Consider the following 20,412-nt stretch of genomic DNA (forward strand, 5'->3'; position numbering starts at 1 on the left):
CCAACCCCACCACCCTTTACACACCACCCAACCCTCACTTTTCTCCCCACAGCTTACCCCAAACACCTCCCACTCCAAGTCCCACTCCTTTTTAAAAGATGCTTGCTAAACCGCTGTGTGAAGGCCCTCCCCTTTAGAAGAAGCTAGGGCATGACAACAATACACCTCACCCCCACCAATATACCCCCCCCAATATACTTCAACTATCTTAACAAAACACTTCAGTGTTTCTCAGATACTTCATGTAAGAAGGAATTCTTAAGTTTGCTTTGGGTTGAGTTTCAATAGCTCCCCTTTTCGCAACAGAAGTGGGCAGAGACTAGATTGGGATTCGGATAGATTTATGGGTAATCTGATTACCAAGGATTTATAACTCCCAGCTGCTTAACCTGTTGAATTGTCTCTTTAAATCTGAAGGGTCATTATTGTTCCACAAAATGTGTATTTCTTTAAAGGCCAGAGCAAATAACGTGACCTAGTTTTACAGCTATGAAGCAGTCTAGCAGGTGCTGTTAAGTTGTGGTAATTAAGCTGTTGGGTATAGTATATAAAGAGCAGCATGTAGCTCTCTCGGTACCCTGGTGGATGGGTCATGCTTCTTGATATATTGTAATTTAGTGTAAATGGAGTTTTTGGTTTTGTTATTAAAAACCTAGCAAAAGTTATTTTGCGTTTCTTGAATGTGTGGTCTCCCCAGCACTTCTGGCAGTTCCCTCACTGCGAGAGGCCAAGTTACAGGGAACCAGGCAGAGAGCCTTCTCGGTAGTGGCGCCCGCCCTGTGGAACGCCCTCCCATCAGATGTCAAAGCAATAAACAACTACCTGACATTCAGAAGACATCTGAAGGCAGCCCTGTTCAGGGAAGTTTTTAATATGTGCTATTTTAGTATATCTTTCATCTTTGTTGGAAGCCGCCCAGAGTGGCTGGGGAAACCCAGCCAGATGGGCAGGGTACAAATATATTATTATTATTATTATTATTATTATTATTATTATTATTATTATTATGCAGCAGAGCTAATCTGCAAATAGCCAGCATAACCATGTGCCCCCAGTCCCTATAAATTATACTGCAGAAAGGGGGGGGGGAGTAGGGGGGAGTAGAAGTAACCACAAGCAAGTTTTCCCCTGGAAGAGCTATGAACTCAGTTCAACTTTGATACTCAAAATTCCCAGGCTCAGGATCCTGTGTGTGTGTGTGTGACCTGACTCAAAGTCTGCCCATTCCCACTGGCGGAGGAAGAGGAGTGCAGGGGGAGCACACCGCCCCCGGTAGCACAATCCTGGTGGGGTGCCATCATGACTGCCCCCCCACGCTGGGCATCATACCCCAGCAGGTGGCATGCCTCGCCCCCAGGACACACACACCACCCCTAGGATGCATGCCCCACCCCTGTGGGCAGCATGCCCTGCCCCCGGGATGCACGTCAGCCCCACCCCCGCCTGCTCTCTGCCCCCCAGTGCCAGAGCATGAAGCTCCGCTACTGCCCATTCCTGCATAATATTTGGAGTAGCAAACGTGATGTCCTCCAGGTGCTGCTACACTTCCTAACCTTTGGCCATGTAGACTGGCACTGATGAGAGTTTGAATCCAGCAGCATCTACAGAGGATTGCACTGGCCTCCAGTGCTTTAGATATCTCATGTAGGAAGGGGTGTTAAATTTCATAGTGCAATTTGCCTTGGTACATGAATGAAGATAGACAACGCAGCCCGCTCCAAAGAAAAGATCCCTATGGGGACTGAATCCCAAAAGGTATTACTGCCCTTATATCGATTTGATCGATTTGAAGATTGAAAAACCAAAATATAAACCCAAAGCAATCAAGGGGAGCAGAGAGGCTGTGTATTCCCTTTGCTCCTCAGAAGCTATTAGAGGAGACAGTCTTACTGTTCAATTAGAGGAGGAAGCAAAAAGCTTTAGGCCTTTAATTTTGCAAGATGAGCATGGGGAGGGCAGACTGCAGGTTTTCAACTCTCTTTCAAGGGCATTAACTTAGTTCAGGCTGCACAGCTGTAATTCTGTCCTGAGTTTCTCTTACCATCCCTTCATTCCATAGCAATTCAGTTTCATCGTCCACCAGCAAGTGGATTGGATACAATTTGAAAAACTACAGAATAGGATGCAAATGGTTAAGCCGCAGCATTAAGAAAGGCTGGAAGGAGGTGGGAAAGGAAGTCAGGTCTGGTTGTGATGGAATGGCAAGGAGGAAGGAGAAGAGAAGACTTAAGAGGCTACAGGAGAAGCTACAGGAGAGGCAGGTCTGGTGGTACCAATGTCTTCAACACCAACACACTAAGAAACAAGTACCTCTGGTCAGTCATTCTATGGAAATTAAGGTGTATGAAATGTTCACAACTGCAAAAAAGAGAGTGAAGAAAAGCTGCAAAACCCCCAAGAGGTCCAACTTCTATGAGTTTAGAACTTTATTGGAGAACAGCATAAGAATGGGCTCTAGACACCAAGGTAAATATGGGAACACCATTTACGCAAGCTTCACATATTTTGTCGAATGAAAGAAGAGGAGAATCTTTCAATAGCGTGACACAGGGAAGTTGAAAGCTTTGCACTGCAAGATTAGGCACATCTACTCAGAAGTAACTCCCACTGAGCTTAATGGGGATTGCACCCAGGTAAGTAACGCGGGTGGCGCTGTGGGTAAAACCTCAGCGACTAGGACTTGCCGATCGCATGGTCGGCGGTTCGAATCCCCGCGGCGGGGTGCGTTCCCGCTGCTCAGTCCCAGCGCCTGCCAACCTAGCAGTTTGAAAGCACCCCTGGGTACAAGTAGATAAATAGGGACCGCTTACCAGCGGGAAGGTAAACGGTGTTCTGTGTGCTGCACTGGCTCACCAGATGCAGCTTGTCACGCTGGCCACGTGACCCGGAAGTGTCTGCGGACAGCGCTGGCTCCCGGCCTCTAGAGTGAGATGAGCACACAACCCTAGAGTCTGGCAAGACTGGCCCGAATGGGCAGGGGTACCTTTACCTTTTTAAGTATGCTTAGGGCTGCTGCTTCAGGTAGCTAATTCACAGTGGAAAGCGATTGTGCAAAGAAAACACTGTGGCCGTGAGATCAGTGCTGCTGCTGGAGATGTTCCTCCATCTTCTGAAAGGTTTTAGGCTTGGTTGAACATCCAGAGTTTCTTTATCAGCATTTCTTGGAGCAGGGGTTCCTGCAGCATTTGGTCTGAGAGCAGCTGGGGAAGTGGCAAGACTTAGCACAGCCACAAGAGGGAGCACAACAGCAGGGGACGCTGTAACCCAAATACTGGTCACGGCAAAGGGGAGAGGCAGGGGGCAGAGCATCTCATAACTGCAAGAAAAGGTGAATGAAAAGCAACCAAGGAGAAGATCAATTTGAATGCTTTTAGAATTTTATTGGAGGCCTCTGAAAGGACCCTGCGCCCCAAGACAAACATGGGCACCATCTACCCAACATTTACTTTACATTTCATTTGTTAAGAGGTAAAAGGAAAGAAGGGAATGACCCAACACTGGAGTGAAAGAGGGAGGTTCAAAAGCTTTGCATTGCAAGATTATCATATTTACAGTGGTACCTCGGGTTACAGACACTTCAGGTTACAGACCCTGCTAACCCAGAAACAGTACTTCAGGTTAAGAACTTTGCTTCAGGATGAGAACAGAAATTGTGCTCTGGCAGCGTGGTGGCATCAGCGGGAGGCCCCATTAGCTAAAGTGTTACCTCAGGTTAAGAACAGTTTCAGGTTAAGAATGGAACTCCAGAACGAATTAAGTTCTTCACACAAGGTACCACTGTACTTATAAGTAACTCTAGTTGAACTGAATTGCTCTTAATCTGGATTAAGCATGTAGTTTAGGTAGTTAATGTCCCGATAGGGACATTGGATGGGCAGAGAAAACTTGCGGCCATAAGAGCATCGCAGCTGGCAGTGGAGATGTCATTCCGGTTTCCATAACGTTCTGATCTAGACTTGCTCGTAATTCCGGGATTTCCTTAGCAGCATTTCTTGACTTGAGCGCAACAGGGGGTGCAGCAAGACTTGGAGCAGCAGCAGGGGGTGCAGCAGCAGCAGGGAGAACAGCAGGGGGTGCAGCAGCAGCAGGGAGAACAGCAGGGGGTGCAGCAAGGGGTGCAGCAGCAGCAGGGAGCACAGCAGGGGGTGCAGCAAGGAGTGCAGCAGGAGTTGCTGCCACCGGATGGGACACAGCAAATGATGGTTCCTGAATTAGACGAAGAGCCACAGCAATCACAGCCCATCTTGGTTGGAGAGAAGGCAAGCACTGAAAAAAATAAATAGTGGTGTGGGGTTTTTTTAGGATAGGCAACATGTGGTTCAGTTCCTTATCATCATCTTTCTTCTTTGGCAATCCCTCGTAGCCAAGTAAGATTGTCTTCCATAAACACGGTTTTCACAATGAGTCCATAAGTGACTGTGGAGGCCAATTCTGGACCCACACGTCCTTTCACAATGGGGACATTGGTTCCCAGGTGGGAGCGTACAAATAGGGATGGACAACTGCGCTTATTTTGAATTTTTGCTTTCTCGTTTACCCCATTTTAACATTACATTTACTGCATTTCTACATCAGCTTACTCCCCCCCCTTTAAAATATAACCTACTTAACAAAATGTTTTCATTTATTTTTCTCCTAATATATCTTTTTGGTTATTTGCACACCCCCCCCCTTACAACCCCACACTAAACACCCCATATAATGCATTTTTCATGATATTAGCATTTTAATGTGCATTTCCCACAATATTTGCCCAACACAGAGATACAATGTATGCTCTGAGATGTAAAAAGTGGAGCTATGTCATTTCTGACAGCAGGCTGATGTTTTGGATAGACATTGGGTTCCCTCCAACAAAATTATGCTCCACTGAAATTGATGGGCCGAAGTTAGTCGTGACATTTATTTTCAAAGGGTCAACTAACTTCGATCCATTTATCTCAGTAGATCTACTCTAAGTAGCATTTAGTTGCCGGCCAGCCATTGCATATCTTCCATTTAGAACTAATCACAGCTCGTGCACCCAAGACAATGAGCTATCGCTTAAGAAGCTCCTATTTCAATTTTTTATTGGCCATGAAGTCCATAAGTGGATGTAGAAAAACGCAATATCTCAACCTCAATCCCTTATCCCCAACCTGCAAAACAAACCAGGGCTGTTAATGGGTGGCTAACCTGAAGGCAGGGAAGTTTTTGATGTTTGATGTTTTATCATGTTTTTAATATTCTTGTTGGGATAGGCAGGGTAATCATCATCATCATCATCATTATGGTTCACCATATGCTGTTGGGACTCAGCCAGCATGGCCAATAGTCTTGGATGAGAGCTATAGTCCAGCGACGACTGAATGGTCAAAGCTTAGCCACTCAGGGATTACAACAGGTGTGGGTACCTTTTGGTCTTTCAGTTGCTACTGAACTACAATTCCCATGATTTCTGGCCATTGACTATGCTGGCTGGGACTGATGGGAGTTGTAGTACAGCAACAGCTGGAAGGCCAAAAGTTCCCTACACTTGACATGACACTTTTAATGAGAGACGCCAGGGATTGAACCTGGGACTTTCAACATGCAAAGCAATGCCCTCTACCTTTAAGTTAATGGTCTCTCCAGTAAGATTGATAGTTTGGTTAAAAGAAGAGTCCATAGACCAGATGTGGAGAACCTTCAGCCCTCCATCAGCTCCAGCAAGCATGGGCAATGGCCAGGGCTGGAATTTGTAGTTCAGCAACATCCATCAGGCCATTCCTGCCATAGAATCTACCAAAGGAAATTCCCCCCTCCGTAATGAACAATTTGTGAAATTCTCCTTACCTTCTTAAACAGAGAGACGTCGAGTGGAACGGAAGCCAATGGATCAAATGAATGAGGAGCCAATGTCCTGAGACCTTTTATACAGCTCCTTGCATCCTCCCCCTTAGGAAGTGAGGCACCATGGAGGAACAGCAAGTTCTCCAATAACCTGCGGACATGCCCTCTTTCGGTTTGATTCAATTCACATTCCTCATTACAAATTGTTTTATGGCGGTGTCTTCTTCCGTGGATCCCTTCCCACCGTCACAGGGTCAATCCCAGGCTAGAACTCATGCAGAAGTTTAATTTTAAAATAAGTATCATTGTAGGGTTTCCTTAAGCCATTAAGTGCCTTTGTCACCGTCATCCTATAGCTAAAGACCATAATTATTAGCCAAGTAACCATAGAGGGGACCTTTATTGCTAGAAGTCGATGTTGTCCTTTTGTGGCATGTAATTAGCAATAATATGGTTATTTTGCAGAGACTGGGTAGGAGAAGCTCTTTTCACATGCAATCCCCGGTTTGTTATATTCTGGGTTTGGCCCTCCTGACTTCGGTCTTATTAAGCAGGATTTAAGAAAATAAGAACATGCCAATGACCCGTCTAATCCCCTGTCCTGTTCTCACAGTAGCCATTCAGATCCCCGTGGGAAACCCACATACAGGATGCAAGCCCAAGAGGATCCTCCTGATGTTCAGAAGAATTACTGACCATTGAGGCAGAGCACAATCATAGAGACTAGTAGCCACCATTAGCCTTATTCTTCCTGAATTTGTACAATCCTCTTTTACAGACATCCAAGCTGGTGGCCATCACTGCCTTTTGTTAGTGCAAGTTCCATACAGTCATACCTCATGTTGCATCCGCTTCATGTTACGTTCTTTCAGGTTACGTCCCGTGGCGACCCGGAAGTACCGAAAAGGGTTACTTCCGGGTTTCACCGTTCACGCATGCGCAGAAGTGCAAAATGATGTTGCGCGCATGCGCAGAAGTGGCGAATCGCAACCTGTGCGTGTGCAGATGCGCCGTTGCAGGTTGTGCTTTTTTCATGTTGCGAACGGGACTCCGGAACGGATCCCGTTCATAACCAGAGGTACCACTGTAGTTTATCTATGAGCTGTGTGAAAAAACTGCCTTCTTTGTTCTATCCTGAATAATAATTTCTTTAAAACAATTCTGGTATTGGACTTGTAAAAGGGTAAGAGAGTATTGGGAAATGATCCCATAATGAATTGGGAGGAAAATGTTTGAAAGTACTTCTCCCTCCAAAATCAGAGTCCTTTCCGTTGGGGATAATTCAGACTGAAATTTCCAGGTGTCAGAAAAGGTTATTTATGTATACCACTACTGCAACCCGTGTTTTGTTAGCCCAAAAATGGAAATCGAGTGAGGTCCCAACCAAAGAAGAGTGGCAACTTAAGTTGACAGAATATGCACAGCTTGCAGACTTCACATATAGAATAAGAGAACAAGAAGAACGTACATTCAGAGAAGATTGGAAAACGTTTATTGAATATAGGGAAAATAACTGTGTATGGCTGAAAACACTGGCAGCATTGAGATAAATTTAACAGTGTAAATAAAGTTACGATGGATGTAATAATGGAATACTGAATGGTATAGTTTCTGTAAAATATGAAATGTAAAATGAACCTTTACCTCACAACCACTGTAGTTTATCTAGGACCTGTGTGAAAAAACTGCTTTCTTTGTTCTATCCTGAATAATAATTTCTTTAAAACAATTCTGGTATTGGACACGATGAACCAATTGATTGACTCTATAGAGGGCAGCTTCCTATGCGAACCTATTCAGAAGAACATCAGACAGGTTCAGGCACCTCTTTCACAGGCATTGAGGGAGTTACCTTCCAGGGATCATGCCCAAAGCCAAAATCACATTGGATTTCTATTGCTCGATACTGGATTTAATTCAAATCACATTGTTCATTATGAAGTCTTTGAGGATGATGAAAGAGATCGGCATCCCCGCAGCAATGTAAGCCATGCAGAAGATGCATTCTAAACTGTGGAAAGGTTGGAGTTCTTTAACCAATAAGAGCAACAGAAGCCCTATGTAATTATTATCCGAGTTGCTTGGATAATACCTTGCCCATCCTCTATCACCAGAGGACAATATTTTCCCCCTCCATGCATATAATTAGCAATGCCTCTGACATGAATATTGTGTTTTTAAATATGTTCAGCACATAATTATGGGAGTCTACATGGGATGTTGTTGTTGTTGCTGTTGCTGCTTTGCTTTTATTTGTTTATTCCATTTCAATCCCACTTTGCCCTCAAGGAGATCAAGGCGGAGTACATGGTTCTCCCTCGTTTTATCCCCACAACTAGCAGAAACCTTTGTGTGGGGTTCCACTAGAGCAGTGTTGGCCAAACTTGGTCCTCCAGCTATTTTTGGACTACAACTCCCATCATCCCTAGCTAACAGGACCAGTGGTCAGGGATGATGGGAACTGTAGTCTCAAAACAGTTGGAGACCCAGGTTTGGTCAACACTGCACTAGAGGAACTCGTTAGTGGAATTCGTCTCACTGTCATTATGTTATGCCATCCAATTAAATACATTCAAAGGAAATACAATGCAAGTATAGGGGAAATATAACCAATTACATATCATTTGTGGGCTGAAAGCAAAACCCGCTTTCTATCTTCAGGCGGTGGTAGTGGTCGTGGCTTGTTATCGGGTCACCATATGGGGTCAATGGCAAAAATGAATAAATCTAAATCAAATAAGTGTTGGAAATGTAAAGATAAAGGAGGTTCTTTTTATCATGTGGTCTTGTAGTAAGGTTAATGCTTACTGGGAAATTATATACAGTGCTTCCTCGGGTTACAAATGCTTTGAGTTACAAACACTTTGGCTTACAGACTCCCCTCACCCAGAAGTAGTACCTTGGTTTGAGAACTTTGCCCCAGGATGAGAACAAAAATTGTGCGCCTGAAAACCCAGCTCACCCACTGAGATAATACGCAGGAGAGTTGCTGGTTGTTTCCTGAGTTGGCGAAACTCCTTTGATAATAAGAAACCAAGCTTTTAGCAACTTCTGTTTAAGCTTTTAAACACCCACTGAAAACTTTTCCATAATAGCTAGCTGACTTTGGATTTTATTTTTTTAATACGTGATTACATGCTTTTGTGTACAGTTGTAAACCACTCTGATTTCCCCCCCCCCCATGAATAGCAATATCTAAATATCTAAATAAATAAAACCCATAATCGTTCACCTGGATTGGTGGGGCTGTTTTGTTCTGCATTCAAAGCAGGTACTCAACCTGTTGGGCTGGCTGCAACATTTCCAAACAAAGCAAGAGGAAAATCCACCAAGACTTTGTATTAAGGGATTTTCTTATCTCCCATACACATAGTTTGCACTGGGTCAACAGTGGAGTTACTCAAAGAGATGGAACAGAACTAGGGGAACCCCGTTTCAAAAGCAGCCATGCCTCCTCCATGAATTACAAAGCAAAGAGTAGAATCAGAGGATATGAAAGGCGATCTACCAATTAGTAGAGGAGGCAGGTGCAAAGCTTGAGGGAATCAACTCAGAACACTGAACAAAAGGAGAGAAGCAGCAGGGCGAGTCTGGGTGGTGGTGGTTTCAGGCCCCTAGTAAAGGTAAAGGTAAAGGGACCCCTGGCCATTAGGTCCAGTCATGGCCGACTCTGGGGTTGTGGCGCTCATCTCGCTTTATTGGCCGAGGGAGCTGGCGTACAGCTTCCAAGTCATGTGGCTAGCATGACTAAGCCGCTTCTGGCAAACCAGAGCAGCACACGGAAACACCATTTTACCTTCCTGCAAGAGCGGTACCTACGGTATTTATCTACTTGCACTTTGACGTGCTTTCGAATTGCTAGGTTGACAGGAGCAAGGACTGAGCAACCGGAGCCACCCCGTCGTGGGGATTCGAACCGCCAACCTTCTGATCGGCAAGTCCTAGGCTCTGTGGTTTAACCCACAGCGCCACCTGTGTCCCTCAGGTCCCCTACTTGCTTCCAAAGCTTCCCTTGAGGTTCAGCGGCAGCAGTCCTGCCTAGGAGAGCAGCAACCAGAACCGCAGCCACAAGAGCCAGAACTACTGGGACCACAGCAAGGGCGGCAGCAGCAGCAGCAGCAGCAGCAGCAGCAGCAGCAGGGAGAGCAGCAACAATTGGAACCACACAACATCTTTGAGATGAGGATGGAAAGAAGAGATTTTTTGTGACATTGCCTCAAGAGACTCAAGGGAGCTTCTCCTTGCAAAGGATGTGCTCAACCATTGAGCTATGGCTTTCCATATTCCAACCCCACCTCCCAGCCGGGGTGGAGGAAGGGGGTGCGGTGGGGGTGGGTCGCCCTGGGTGTCACCACTGAGGGGGGTGATAAAATGCCAGGCGGCACTCACCACAGGGCCTGCAGCGCGCCTGAGCCACATGTCTTTCCTGGGAGAGACGCGGTGGCTTATGCACACAGGCTCTGCGCTACCCCAAACGGTTTGCCCGCCGCCTCCCCCTCAGCTGTAGGGCGGCTGATGGGGGGAGGCAGGCAGACTCCTTGGAGGCCCCACAGAGTGTCCTGCCCTGGGCACAGGGAATGCACGGTGCCCAATCGGCTTGCTCCGCCACTGCCTCCCAGGCCTTAGGTCATGGAAGGGGAAACTGCAGCCTCCCATATGTTGCTGGACTCCAGCAACCCATCAGCCACAGGGACCGGAGTTTGGGGAAATTGGGGCCCAGCAACATCAGGAGGGCCACAGCTTCCTTACCCCTGCTTTATCTGAAGATGTCAGCTAATTCTATCACATTCTTATGTTTATCCCTTTGCTGTGAACAAAGATCTGCTGAGCAAAACAGACCTTATTAAGCAGTTCACAAAGATTCTTTGAGCTGGACTTACCTTGTTAAGCAATGGGAAATGGCAAGGAGGGATGCATCCTATTGAGCAAATGAGGAATTTTGCTGGGGGAGGGCAGCTTTTATACAGTTCTTTGGAAGTGAGACACCACCACGAAACGGCAAGGTCTTCATTAAACATCAACACACATGGTCACCTGCCATAACGTCTAATGGTTCACGGCGCTTGACTCAACCCCCATATCCCATTCTTCTTTAGAAGTGTGTTTGTACTATGTATGATTAAAGCTTTGTTTAGATAATAGCACAGTGATTCTCAGGGCTTCCCAGGAGGCACAGAGAGGAGTGTTTTCTTTTTTTAAAGGACACATTGTGGAGTCTATGGATATTGTAGGGTCTGCTTATTGGGAACATGTGACTCTTGACTGTTGATTATTATCTAAGGTTTAATGAGGTCACATCTGACCCCTGGGCCAGAGGTTCCCCACCACTGTTGTAAGGGGAAGAAACTTGGATTTTGATTGTTTTTAAGACTTGAATAGTAATATAATCAATAACAGTATTCACATTGTCAAATAGGGTTATATCCAACCATGAACTGTTCATGGAAGAGTGGAGACACTTTTTTGACTATTTGAAGAACTGTCACAGTCAAATGAAAACATGGAATTATGAGCAGTGGAAAGAAAATAATAATAAGTGAAATAGATGATAATTGTATTACAGTGGTGCCTCGCAAGACGAAAAGAATTCGTTCCGCAATTCTCTTCGTCTAGCGTTTCTTTCGTCTTGCGAAGCAAGCCCATTGACAGCTTAGCGGATTAGCGCTACAGCGGTCTAGCGGCTTCTAGCAATCAACTGTTAAGCGGCTTATCAGCGGATCAGCTGTTAAGCGGCTTAGCGGCTTAGGAAAAGGGGGGGAAAGCGGAAAAAGCCCGCGGGAACTCGCAATATTTTTTCGTCTTGCGAAGCAACCCCATAGGGAAATTTGTTTTGCGAAGCGCCTCCAAAACGGAAAACCCTTTCGTCTAGCGGGTTTTCCGTCTTGCGAGGCGTTCGTCTTGCGGGGCACCACTGTAGATAAAAGTATGTTATATAAAGCAGAAGGTATAAGGTGGAAATAAGAACATCATAGATGTAAGGGTGGAAAGTCAAAATTTTAAGAAAAACATATACTGAAATTTAAGGAAATTTGTAAAACGTGTGAAAATCAATAAAAAAATTATGAACCCCCCCCAAAAAAAATCCAGTTGGTCTACTCTGAGTAGGGCTGATACTGGATACAACCAACAAACAAAAAGCTAATGAAAACTTTAAAAGAGGAACATAATCCAGATAATTACAAAGCATTCCTAAAACTTAGGGATGCATCCAATGTGAAGCCTACTCAGAGTAGACCCAATGAAATAGATGGGCATGACTAACTTAGGTTCATTGTTTTTAATCGGCGTACTGTAAGTGGATGTTTGTTGACTGCAGTCCTTAATTTTGACTGCAGCTACAACCCCTAAGCAATGTCCCACCGTGATTATCCAGTTGGAGTCCAATAACATACGAGGGCACCATGTTTTCCCACCTGCTTTAGACTTTGCTGCTTGCATTCATTATGGAAGCAAGAACCTTTGCCCTCCAGATGTTGGCCACTGGCTGTGCTTGTTGGGGTTGATGGCAGTTGCAGTTCAGCAACATCTGGAGGGCCGAGGCTCCCCACACCTGTGATAATCTGATGATGCATCAAGAGGAGTCAGAGTCAAAAGAATTTGGGAAATAATGGATATTTAGTCATATGGTCCCCACAAGGAGAGCATTGGAGCAGTAATCTTCCTCCTTAGGTTTCTTATTTTAAAATCATTCATGTGCCTCCTGGTCTTGGAATTACCATGTTGCTAACTCAAAATCCCTTTAATCACACGCCATGGGGAAGTGCTCTTTTAATGAGAAATGGGCATTCCTTCGAGGAGCATGAATTGGATGATGGCATCAAGGAAGGAAACATGTTGATGATGAGTGAAGGCTCTGCCGTTCCACGGCGGTGCCTCACTTCCTACAGGAAGGTTTGGGGAAAATATATAAAAGGTGCCCCATCCCCAAAGATCTTCATTATCTCACTTGGGTTCATTGTCGTTATACCAGCTTCAACCTCTCCGAAAGGTAAGTTGCATTTGACAGGTCATTACTGCAATGGGAAATGGTTTACTTTTAGATCAGGGGACGGTAACCTGTGGCTGTCTGCATTTTGTTGAACTCCAGCTCCCATCCAGTATGGAAAATACTCAGGGATGGTGGGAGCTGTGGTCCTTCAACATCTGCAGAGCCGCAGGCTTCTAATGCTCAAAGTAGACTGTATTAAAGATTAAACAGTAGTGAATGTGTTGCTTTCAAAATATGATGCTTTTAAAAATTACTACATACTGGATGAGGGTAAATAAACTTAAACTCAATCCTGATAAGAAAACTGATTATGGTAGAGGTCTAAGTAAAATTGAGCAATGTATCAATAGGATCACATTCTCCTATAGGAACCAAATTAATTGCTAAGAGGGTATTATTGAAAGTATCCTTACTCCAGGAATCCTTGTTTGTATACTTGCTTGCTTGCCTTTTCATTTATTTCATGCAATTTATATAATGCTTGTTTGTAAACAAAGAAACAAACCTCAGAGTGGTTTACAAGAAGTTGGTGGCTAAAGTCCAGGATACTTTTATCAGCATTGGCTTATTTGTTGGCTATGCCCAGCACTGAATAACAGAAGCCAGGCCAGTGTCATTCATGCTTGTTGACTTCCAGGTTAGACTACTGCAGTGTGCCTTATGTGGGGCTGCCCTTGGAGGCTATTTAGAAAGTTCATTTAGTGCAGGCAGCTGTGGCTCTCTTGAGCCACCTATATTAAAATAGAGCCATTTCAATTGCCCCCCCCATCTTTTAAATTTTCAAACCCTTAAAAAGTAGATTTATTTTATTGTCTTAGAGAAGCACTTCTAACATGATTGTTCCCCTACCTCCCCACCCCCAAAAAATGGCATTCCAGAAGATTCCACCTTATGGACTTCAATAACATAAAATGACCTTTTCTGTTGAAGCCCCAGAGGCCTGGGATTCTTTAATGTAGGAAATTGGAGTCTGCTTTTGCAAGGAAGTACTATGACATCTACCCACTCTTCCAAGTTTGCTTAGGAGACCATTTGAACCTTGCTGCTTCCAACATATATTCAGTGGTTCATGGTTAATGTGCTCCTGACTTCAGCCAGGGTTCTGCAGAAGGTGCTGTCTCAAAAGCTACCTTCTTAAAGGTAAAGGTAAAGGGACCCCTGACCATTAGGTCCAGTCATGGACGACTCTGGGGTTGTGGCGCTCATCTCGCTTTATTGGCTGAGGGAGCCGGCGTACAGCTTCCGAGTCATGTGGCCAGCATGACTAAGCCGCTTCTGGTGAACCGGAGCAGTGCACGGAAACACCGTTTACCTTCCCGCCAGAGCTGTACCTATTTATCTACTTGCACTTTGACGTGCTTTCGAACTGCTAGGTTGGCAGGAGCAGGGACCGAGCAACTGGAGCTCACCCCGTCGTGGGGATTTGAACCGCTGAGCTTCTGATCAGCAAGCCCTAGGCTCTGTGGTTTAGCCCACAGAGCCACCCGTGTCCCTACCTTCTTAAACATGGCTAAATTTCAAAGAGAAGTTGTCCCAAAAGCTCAGAGTCGCCTGATCTGTTTATTCATTTTTTAAAAACCACATCGTTCATCTCAAAAACCTGGCTACCCTACTAAACATGGGCTGGATTTTAAAGAGTGCTTTTCTCAAAAGCTCAGAGTTTGCTAATCTAGTTTTTTAAACACACACACACAAAAACCACAGACCGTTTTCTATCAATACCCCCCCTTTGCTTTACAGAAATGGGAAACGGCGGTTCTTCCTGCTGTGATTGCGGTTGCGGTAGTAACGGCAACAACGATACCATGATTGTCTGCACACCCTCCTCGGGTTGCCAGCCTTGCTGCACTCCCTGCTGCTGTGCCCCAATGTGCTGCCCACCTTGCTGCCCTCCCTGCTGCTGCTGCTGCCGCCCAGCTTGCTGCACGCCCTGCTGTTCTCAGATGTGCTGTAGAAAATGCTGAGCCCAGCCCACGGCTGCACCACCAGGTGCCTTCTCGTGGGTAGCCATCTCCTCTCCCCATTACTACTCTACAGGTAGCCATCCCCCCACCAGCCTCCACCCTTGTCGCTTCCACTCCCCAGTTTCCATCTCAGGTTCCTCCACACCCCCATTGCCAACCAAGGTGTGTCCACTCCCCCATTTCCATCCCAAGTGCAGCCACTTCCCCCCCTGTTTCGACACCATGTGGAGCATCTTGTCCTTCCAGATGCAGCTACTCCCCCATTGCCATCTAGAGTGTTACAATTCCTCCTTGTTCCCACACCCTGGCTGCAGCAACTCCCCCCGTTGCTATGCTTAGGGTGACTACTCCCCATTCTGCCATACTGAATGCAGACATTCTCCCTCCACATTGCTGTCCTAGATGAAGCCACTGCCCCCTTCCATTTCCATTCCAGGTGTTTACACTCCCCTCCTTGCCCCTTGCTTCCATGGTCAATCTTCCCTGTCCCTTGTCCCTGTAACCAGCCACCCCCACTTTGAATATGGTTGCTCCCCGCTATCCCTAGTCTCGTCACTCTGTCTGTTCCTGCTGCTCCAATGGCTGCAGATCCAAATGCTGAAATCCTCTTCAACTTGCAAGCCAACTTCAACAAAAGGGGAATCTGGCATGGAAGCTCAAGTCTGCCATCTGCCAGAATAACAGCGGGAATGAACTTCAGCAACACTACATTCCATGGTGATTTGAAGACTAGGTGATTCACCTCCATGACCTCCATCTTGCTAATTTGCCTGCCTGAAGCTCTTTCTTAAATTACAGATCCTTCTTTGGCCACAAGGACATCTTGGAATGATACACACACCCCCATGATCTATTAGCTGTAATTTGAGAGGCTCAATACAATAAAAGATTGGAATGATTGAACTCGTGTCTTGTCATGGAATTAAGGGGGCATGTGGTGGTGAGGGTTGTTGGCAGCCAGATCCCACCAAAGCAACATTGGCTGAGCTTCCAAGGAGCTGGTGGCTTCTGTTGGATAAGCTCTTTTGATCCCCTAGGGTGGAGATAAGGGGCAAACAGAATGGCTTACAGCAGGGTTGGGAAACTTTTTTTCAGATCAAGGGCCGCATTCCCTTATGACAAACCTTCTGAGGTTCACATGCCAGTGGTAGACAGGGTGGAATAATGATTGGAAAATTCCTCTTTGTCTAGTAGCCTACTTTCTACAAACACAGACACCCCTCGCTAACCTCCATAAAGGCAAGCAAGAGGCATTACAAGTATGCATTCTAGTCAGGCAGCCCCCTACAATGCACACATACACACTTGGGAGTGTGAATTATGGCCAGTGATGGATGTGGCCTGAGGAGAGAGGGGGTGGCTGAGGAGAATTCCTAGATTCAGGTCACAAAGCCTGAGATTCCTCACCTATGGGTGTACATGGGTTGGAGAACCCACACAAGGTGAAAAGCCGGAGGCTGGAAATGGGAAGAAGCCTAGCAAGTGTAGTATGGAGGAGAATGAATAAAAAGATAGAATGTGGAGGAATGAAAGGCAAAGGGAATGAAATCAGTTTCCTCCTGTTGCTGCATTTTTTCTCCAGAGGTATCCAAATCCACTTGCAAAGGGGCTTTATCTATGGCTGTGTTCATCAACCTTGGGTCCTCTTATCTTGTTGGACTACATAAGAACATAAGAAGAACCTACTGGGTCAGGCCAATAGCCTATCTGGTCCAGTATCTCGTTCTCTCAGATGCATGTGGTAAACCTGAATCGGGACATGAGCTGAACAACACTGTGTCCACCTGTGATTCTCAGAAACTGGAATTCAGAAATATTACTGCTTCCAAATCACTGAGTTCAGCTCCCATCACTCCCCCCACCCCCAGTTTAGCCAGTGTTCAAGTATAGTAGGAGTTGTAGTCCAGCAACCTCTGTGGACCCAAAGTTGAAGAACACTGACCTGTGGAATGACTATGCTGCAGATTCAGCCTCCAGGATGCAACCCTGTTCTCGTTGAGGGATAAACTACCTTGGCTTTATGAGTTCAGATCCCTGGTACTTATGTTTGTGGGTGTTGGAAGGAGGAATGAGGAATGAGGAAATGAGGAAGGAGGACATCTGAAGTACTGCAAAATAGCATTTATCTGAGCCTAAGGCCCAGAAACTCCTGTGCTTAGATATTTGGAAGGATGTTTCAGCAGGTTGTTGGGACAATGCTCCATTTGGGGAGCCCAAACCTGTCAGTTGTAGGACAATGCAAGAAGCAAATGGGAAAGAATATGTGTCCCCTTGTAAAAAGTCTCTCCTCTGCCCTGGAAATGAAATGTGTTTGGCTTATAATAAAGGCCATTTTATTTTTAGCCTGCCAGTTGTGCTACCCCAGTTTTGTGGTTGGAGTGAAGGCATTCTTTGGATGGAAAGCTCCTACATTCATAATAAAACCCACTACATGGAATATAACCATATTATGGGGCCGAAAGTTCATATCCTCCAACATTTCTCTGATAAAATAGGGATATCCTATTCCATAATAGTAACTTAATTATCTGTATATCCTGCTCATTTGACTAGGTTGCCCCAGCCACTTTGGGTGACTTCCAACATATATAAACACACACAAACACAAATATATATATAATATACAGTGGTACCTCAGGTTAAGAACTTAATTCGTTCTGGAGGTCTGTTCTTAACCTGAAACTGTTCTTACCCTGAAGCACCATTTTGGCTAATGGGGCCTCCTGCTGTAGCTGCGCTGCTGCTGCACGATTTCTGTTCTCATCCTGAAGCAAAGTTCTTAACCTGAGGTACTATTTCTGGGTTAGTGGAGTCTGTAACCTGAAGCGTATGTAACCTGAAGTGTATGTAACCCGAGGTACCACTGTAAAACATCAAACATTAAAAAAACCTTCCCTATACAGGGCTGCCTTCAGATGTCTTCTAAAGGTTGTATAGTTACTTATCTCCTTGGCTCGTGGGTCGTGTAACTCCATACCCACCATCATTTTTCGGATGAAAACAGGGACACCCTAAGGAAAATAGGGACATTCCAGGATCAAATAAGAAACTGGGATGGGTTCTGTAAATCCAGAACTGTCCCTTGGAAATAGGGACATTTAGAGGGTTTGAAAGTCCTCTTTCTGACATGTACATTTTCTACTGCGTCCAGGTGGAAATTGCTAAAATGTTCAGTAAAATCCAGACATATGGCATCCCATTTTGGAAGTGTAGATTTTGGCTGTTTTCTTTAAAAAATAGCTCAAAAACTCAAACAACAACAACCAAACTCTCAACAACTTTTGCTTCCAGATTTTCACTTTTTGAAATACGGCAACCCTATCTTAGGCTACAGGTAGCCAGTGTCTGGCCTCTACTGTAAGAGGCAATATGCCTCTGAATACCAGTAACTGGGAATCATGAGTGAGAGAGCGCTGCTGCAGTCAGGTCCTAATTTCTGGTTTCCCACAGGCATCTGCCTGGCCACTGTGAGAACAGGAAGTTGAACTAGATGAGCCATTGGCCTGATTCAGCAGGGCTGTTCTGGTGAGCAACTCCCCTTTGAGGAAAGAGTTGCAACATTTGGAGTCTTCTCCAATCCAGAATGCAGCAGCTAGACTGGTGACTGGGAGTGGCGGCCGAGACCACATAACACCAGTCTTGAAAGACCTACATTGGCTCCCAGTACATTTCCGAGCACAATTCAAAGTGTTGGTGCTGACCTTTAAAGCCCTAAATGGCCTTGGTCCAGTATACCTGGAGGAGCATCTCCACCCCCATCGTTCTGCTCGGACATCGAGGTCCAACGCCGAGGGCCTTCTGGCGGTTCCCTCGCTGCGAGATGCCAAGTTACAGGGAACCAGGCAGAGGGCTTTCTTGGTAGTGGCACCCGCCCTGTGGAATGCCCTCCCACCAGATGTCAAAGAGAAGAACAACTACCAGATTTTTAGAAGACATCTGAAGGCAGCCCTCTTCAGGGAAGCTTTTAATGTTTAACAGACTACTGTATTTTAATACTTTGTTGGAAGCCACCCAGAGTGGCTGGGGAAACCCAGCCAGATGGGCGGGGTATAAATAATAAATTATTATTGTATTATTATTATTATTATTATTATTATTATTATTATTATTATTATTATTTTAGTTTAGAGAAAGGGAACTTAAGAGGTGACATGATGGAAGTTCATTAAACTATACATAGAACAGAGATTGGTTTTTCTTCTCCTCTCAAAACACTAGAACCTGTAACCATCCAATGAAGCAGTGTGTGGGAAGATTCACACCACAAAGTTAAGCTATGGAACTTGGTCCCACAGGAGGCAGTGATGGCCTACAACTTTGATGGCTTTAATTGGACAAATTAATGCAGGAGAAAGCCGCGAATCATCACTAGCCATTATGGTTATACTCTGTCCCCACAAACCAAGCCACCAGTGCTTCTGAATTTCAGTTGCTGGTAACCACAGGAGGGAGTGATCTTGTTCTCAGGCCCTGTTTGTGAGTTTCCCACAGGTATCCAGTCAACCACTGGGAGAACAGGATGCTAAACTTGATGGGACATTGTCATGATTCAGCAGGTTCTTCTTATGAACAGAATTTGTCAACAGCTCTTGTTGGCCTCCAATTCCCACCAGCTCCAGCCAATAGACAAGAAAGATGGTAGCTGGAGTCAAATAATATCTGGAGGGTCAACACCCGCCCCATTTATTAGCAGATCCTATCCTGGTAAACTGGTGTCAAACCTTTGCTGAAGCCCCTCTAACTGTGGTTCATGAAGTGCAAATAAGAGAAGACTTTATATTTAACAAGAAGGCTAGAAAAACTGCAATGAAGGCCCAATAAAATTAAGCCACTCATAAGTCAGAATCACAAGTAATCTGAAGCACAGTCACCAAGACACTCAGAGTCAAAGCACCCCAATATTCACCTTTTAAACACAGACCTGTGACTGCCTTTGGGGCTAGCCTAAGAATAATCCTGCTATTATCCAAAGATAGCTTAATTGCCTACCCTACCAAAACAACAAGTAAATAAATATTTGCCCGGTGAGCTGTGAATTGAGTTAAAGAGCATGAACCGGAAGTTTGAGCATGGGGCTGAATTATCATGAATATAGGGCACGGGATTTTCCACCGTTGTTTATATCTCTTTGGTTGTTTTATTTCTTGCTTAGCCTTGTTCTAACAATATAGTTGTCCAATATTGCCCTGAAACATTTCATTCCACAATATTGTACACATGTCGCATGTCACAACACATATTTAAAGCACATGGACTTGTCCCAAAGACTCCTGGGACGTGTAGCTCACCGCTCATTGAGCTACAATTCCTAGCATCCTTAACAGTTCCCAAGATTATTTGGCTCAGTCATGCATTTTAGTTGTCCTTTGAACATATTGTGTATCTACAACTTGCATAGGATCAGCCTGTAATATTTTGAGACCCACATCTGGATCTGGAGTAATCAAGAAGGTGCCTTGAAGGACAATGCCACCATTGAAAAGTTGCTCTAGCACTTCAAATGTCTATGAATTAACTCACCTCTCCTTTCCTTTTGAGGTGGTGAGGGTAGTTACCTCCTCCCTCCCACCCATTGAAAACTACTTACTGCTAAAGGAGGAAGTTGGGAAGGGATTGCTCTTCCACACTTCCTGTTTCAGCTCTATGTGC

The 20,412-nt window shown here is 45.2% G+C and overlaps 2 long non-coding RNA genes across 3 annotated transcripts in view; both read right to left on the bottom strand.

The window, feature by feature from the left end:
- Window positions 1–3,359: 3,359 nt before the first annotated feature.
- Window positions 3,360–20,412, bottom strand: part of LOC309358801 — a 33,467-nt gene continuing 16,414 nt past the window's right edge. Inside the window, exon 2 of the long non-coding RNA XR_014163615.1 lies at window positions 3,360–3,591. This is a non-coding gene — a long non-coding RNA (uncharacterized lncRNA). The remainder of the gene's footprint in view (window positions 3,592–20,412) is intronic.
- Window positions 4,112–10,733, bottom strand: LOC309358782. 2 transcript variants are annotated; one of them, XR_014163593.1, is made up of 3 exons: window positions 10,692–10,733; window positions 5,815–6,082; window positions 4,112–4,266 (listed from the first exon to the last, which is right to left on the bottom strand). It is a non-coding gene; the product is annotated as an uncharacterized lncRNA (long non-coding RNA). The 2 variants fall into 2 exon arrangements; XR_014163594.1 differs by having other exon boundaries at window positions 5,815–6,076; window positions 10,692–10,732.

This window comes from Podarcis melisellensis (assembly GCF_964234715.1).
Source record: "Podarcis melisellensis genome assembly, chromosome: 16".
In the NCBI taxonomy this organism is placed as follows: Eukaryota; Metazoa; Chordata; class Lepidosauria; order Squamata; family Lacertidae; genus Podarcis; species Podarcis melisellensis.